A 5,682-nucleotide genomic window follows, 5' to 3' on the forward strand; every position below is an offset into this window, starting at 1 on the left:
GTAGACCAGTGTCTTGAGCTGAAACACAAAAGACAACCAAGCTAGCCTGGAACAGAGGACTAGGCTCCTGTGCCTTTAATTTCAGTGGGTATAATTTGCACAATCTGCACCTATAGAAATTCCCTTTTCTACACAACTATTCGAGGTGTAAGAGCCCTATTTTCTTCCGTCTGGTTCCCGTAGGATTTAATATGGCCCCTGTGGCAGTTTATTTCCTGGGGTAAAATCCTAAAAAAACCCTCAACAACTTCAATCCTAAAAAAAATCAACAACTTTGAACTTTGGTCGGCCCTCACAGGCCTTCACTTCAACAAATCTGGCCCTCTCAGAAAAAAGTTTGGACACTACTGCCCTAGGAGTAGAGAAAGCAGAAGGAACCAGCAGGATAAACCATTGCTACCTGATCTCCTTCTTTGCTAAGGTTGTTAAAATCTTTGTGGCAACAGTGTTAGGACTTATGTGCCTTTAGCAGATCTTATTTATAAACACTGATTAGTCAAACAGCTCAGATAATATCTAGAATATTAAAATAGCTGATAGTTGAGTTTATTTAATCATCCATTGTGAGTCAACCCAGTTGGATCCAAAACATTTTAGGCAATTATTTTTTGTGCAATAATTGCAGGTTGTGATCATTTGTTGTCGGGAGATCCAGGCATCTCTCAGGATGGCATTTCTGACGCAGATATTTTGCATATCCCCCATCATTCCGGTTTATCATACCTTTAGTGATAAAATATGTAAGTTCTTCACACTGAGTGCTTGCATTATTTTGTAAGCTTGTCAAAGTCATAATTGGGTTGGTTGATCCTAATACTTTTGGAATACTTCTTTTCAGCTGGTGCACTGGGAGCAACAAATGAGTCACACTGACCTAAAGTGGGTTGTAGTGGTGGCGTCTTCACCATTTTCAATCTTTGATTTAGGAAAAAGGAAAAGATTTCCAGAAGCAACTTCTACCTTATACCTTTTAATACAGTAGTTTTATAGAAGGGAATTTCTGCAGACACCCTCTGTATGATAACCAATACCTGCCCCAAACCCTGCTCCTATACAACTGATTCCACTATAGGAGCCCTGTCTTTTCTTACACCTGCTCAACAAAGAGAAAGACAAGAAAATGGTCACATATGAGTAAAAAAATTAGATTGCAGATTGTAGTTCAAGATACATTCTAGGTCTGAACCTTTACTGAGTTACTCTAAGCTAACAGGAAAGTCAGCTGAGAGGCCATTGTATTCTGAGGACCTCATGCTCCATAGCCTGAGAGAAAGGTCCCAGGCATCCCCATTGCTGTGGCAAAAAAACTGTTCTTGCTAATCTGCCTCGTAAAGAAAAAAAGATGGCATGCTGAGGAATGCTGAATAGATTGGTGGAGAATTTGAATCACAAATGGCCTTAAACCAAAGAAAATACTATGAGCACATGCACTTAACTCATTTTCTTTGCTCACTTCCTACCTTGGGTCAGTAACCTCGCATGGCTGTTTTTTGCCGCCAAACCAGCTTGGCTCAGCAACTGTGGGTGCCCAGGGCCGTGGGTGGCAATCAGTGTGCATGGTTCTGGCACTGAAATGTGCGAGTGTCCACTCCATGGGGAATTTTCTGGGTGCTCAGGGCCCCAGGGAGTTGGTACATATACCCCCTTTTTAAAAAAAAGAATCTCCAGAAGGCAGGTTGGCCTTTGGGTGCAGCCACTTCCTACACAAAATCTCTTCTCCAAAAAGGAAGGGAGATTGACTGAAATAATCAAGAGTGGGTGGGGAGGGGACCTTTTGACTTTTGGAACTGCTCCGCAGAACAATATATGAAACCTGCATTCCTGACTTCAGGAAAATCCATTTCTTTAAAATTTTCACATCATCTAGGTCTCAAAGGAGCTTAAATAAAATGCGCATTATAGAAAATTTAAAACAAATTAAAACCTCAGAAGAAAACGTGTCCTTGAACTCTGATAATAACTCTTGCTTGTCTGAATGGAGAATAGAGAGGGATGTGTAAGTGTGTAGACACTATCCTGCTGCACTAACATGAAATTCACATTAATTGCTCAGCCTGCTTTTTCAGGCCTCAGCCACCACTGCCGTGCGGCCACTAGAATGTTGTCAAGAAAGAAATGTGGCTTGTGGCATGCGATCCGTGGATTAGGGGGGCTAGGCTAGTCCCCTAAATGTTCCCCTGGTGCCCCCTTTCCAAAGCCAGTGAAGCTTCTGCTCAGCTTAGGGAGGGAGGTGTGATGCTCTGAGGGGTCCAGGAGCCCTCCCGCCACCTTCCCAAAGCCCACACAGCTTTGGGAAGGAGGGAAGAGGGCTCCAGCATCATGTAAGAGCCTTCCCAAAGTCAGGGAAGCTTCTGCCCAGCTTAAGGAGGGAAGTATAAAACCCACACGCATGATATCAGGACAACATAATGTCCCCCCCACAATTGCTGTTGCCTCTGCCCCTAACTGTTCCCAGATATGTGTGTGTGTGATGAGAATTTTTAGGTCTTATATATAATAAATGTTCATAAATGTACCAAGCAAACGTATATAAATATATAAATCACATGTCCAAAACCCACTGGAAAAGTCCTAAAGCCATTCTGACTCTTTTTAGTCACCTCAAATATTTCTCTACAAGGTCAAAAGGAAATGCAGAAACCTCCCCATTGTCTCTGTCCTCACAAATCCTGCCTTAAGGGCACATTTAAGGTGTGAATAGGGTGAGCCTGTGACCTGGCTCAGGAATTAAGTATTATCATTACAAAAGGATGGCCAGGCTTCCCAGGTAATCCAGTCAAGTGATCATTAACAGGTAACCTGGCAGGCAAAGTAAAAACAACACACTCTGATTTCTGTTGTAGACTGCCTTTTCTGTGATGTATGTATGATGTTTCTGGGGGTGGTCTTGGACTCCAGGGCAGGAAATTTAAAATGTCTATATAAGGGCAGGCACACCTTTGTTCTGGGTCCTCCTCCTCTCTCCTGTGTGTGGGGGAACACCCTGTTGCAACAGTTAATAAAGATTAGGCTTACTAGCTGCTTTGCTTCTCAATATTCTCTGGTTGGCCTCTGTTATTTTCTCCTACCAATGGAGAACCTACAAAAGGACCTTATATGGGCTCTTGGATACCCCATAAGGGAAAAGGAGCAGTTTTAAAAAACACATATATATATCAGTGCCCACCACTGAATGTGGCCCTCAGACTAAAAAGGGTTCCCAACCTTGCCATAAGAGAAGCAATGAAACACAGAAACTTGGAAGAATTGTAAATTTGAATGACTGACAGGGAGACCCTCAGGAAATTCTCAAAGCTAGAGACAAGATGTTAGCCACTGGCGGAAATGACTGGCAGAATCCGAGACCATGGAGAAGAGTCGGCGGAAGAAGATTGGAAAAAATTCAAAGTATATTTACAGAAATACTGCAAAATTAATGAATGTTAGAAGAATGCTGGAATGAAGTTATATCGTTTTAGTAGAAATGTTATAAAGAATTAAGCAAAAACTGATTGTTAATGGGCCAAAGTGGAAAATTTAAAGTTAGATTGTGTTAAGATAAATTATAGAACAAAAAATTGAGAAAGATGGAAAGGATTTGCTGAAATAGCTAATTGAACTAGAATACAAAAAAGGGAGGTGTGAGGAGGTCAATGAAACAAGTAAATGAAAGGTAAATATATGGAAATTGGATGTGTTTTTAAATTTTTTGGTTTTTTTGTTGTTTTGATGTATTTTTTTCTGTTTTCCTTTTTATCTTTGAGGTATTGTTTGTTAAATTCTTCATTGTTTTTTCTGTTTTTTCTTTCTGTAACTATTAAACTTCTAATAAATATTATTTTTTTAAAAAAAGATGTTATCAGCCACATTGATCGTCTCAACACAAAGCTATTGGGATTGGGATTCAAGGCTACTTTACAACTAATACCACAGTTCTTACTGGGTAATTCTAGAGTTGCCATATTTTGAAAATGGCCTTCCCGGACAGACCTACTCTTGACGTGAAGGCCGCAGCCAAGCGGAGGTTTCTTTTCTCTTGTTGCCTGACTCCTTTCCTGCACCTGCTCAAGTTTCGTGGTTTGCAACAGGGCTCCTGCTTGCCAGTACTGGGGATCACTCTGAGCCACTGAGCGGACTCCACTATGGAGCCACCTCTCCCTCTCAGGCCTTTGGCCTCCAAGTGGCCATTGGCAAGGTTGTGCCTGGGATCAGGCCCAGGCAGGAAGGCTCATCTGGTCCTGCTTGACCCTTCCCCAGTGGCAGCACAGTGCCCCAACAGCTGCTCAAGCCACATAGGATGGGAAAACCCAGGAAGGACCGGAGAGGCCATGAAGCCGCCGCCACCCGCGACCTGAGCCACCATATAGCCAGACTTCCCCAGCTATTCCAGCAATTTCCACCCGGGCACTTTCCGCCAGCCAAATCCCGGCAGTGTCTTGGAAATTTCGGACATATGGCAACCCCAGGTAATTAATGTGCTGGGAATGTGCTAATTTATTAGGGCAGAGTAACTACTTGCCCAGGGACGCAGGGTGGCACTGTGGTGTAAACCACAAAGTCTAGGGCTTGCCGATCGGAAGGTCAGCAGTTCGAATCCCCACGATGGGGTGAGCTCCCGCTGCTCGGTCCCTGCTCTTGCAAACCTAGCAGTTCGAAAGCACCTCAAAGTGCAAGTAGATAAATAGGTACCACTCTGGTGGGAAGGTAAACGGCATTTCCGTGCGCTGCACTGGTTTTGCCATAAGCGGCTTAGTCATGCTGGCCACATGACCCGGAAGCTGTCTGAGGACAAACGTCAGATCCCTCGGCCAGTAAAGCGAGATGAGTGCCACAACCCCAGAGTCGTCTGCGACTGGACCTAACGGTCAGGGGTCCCTTTACCTACTTGCCCTAGACCCTCACATTGAAGTAGGGATATGAAATATCCAACAAGTGTTTGGAGTCCTAATAGCATCTTCTACTTGCAACATTGTTTTCAATGTACTTTTAAAAATAGGTCAATGGGATACTTTTGGTTTTAGGTCCAATCTTATCACAATGGCATGGACAGAATGTTATTTGTTCAACTTCTCAGATATCAAAAGCAATGATATAACCAGTTCTGTGATGACGGATTTATCATGTGGTATCTGGAGACATGCCCAACCCGTGTGGTACCAAAATCCTGCTGCTGGCAGCTCCTGGCGGCTAGTATCAGTTCTGCTGTAGAGGTACATTTAAAGCAGGCATTGGCAAATTATACAATAACTTCCATTTTCTGAATATGGAAGCATCTGTCTGATAAGGGAACTATAGCTAGAAAAAGGTGATTATATTTGACACTGAATTTTCCCATGCTGCTTTTAAAACAATGTATTCCTCATTTTAAAGCATCTTCTCCCGCTGTGCAGTTATAATTTAAGAGTGTTATGTACTGTCACTTCTCCATTTGTAAACACCCAAGACCTGCTGAGTAATTACTGAATAACCTTCTAATGAAATGCAGTAGAGGGTTCTAATTAAATTGTAAAGTTGCTTAACAACTATACCACTTAAAATGAGATTTTGCCAAGCATGAGTCTTAATGAGGTTCTCGGAATACATTACAAACATGTATAAATGCCAAGGTTAACACAGAATATTGCCTCCTGGGTGTGTGAGAAAAGGTTTTGTAAACAAAATAAGTATAATACACAAAAATTAGAGTGATATTGTTGGAGAGAG

Source organism: Podarcis tiliguerta, assembly GCF_965153285.1.
Source record: "Podarcis tiliguerta genome assembly, chromosome: 11".
In the NCBI taxonomy this organism is placed as follows: domain Eukaryota; kingdom Metazoa; phylum Chordata; class Lepidosauria; order Squamata; family Lacertidae; genus Podarcis; species Podarcis tiliguerta.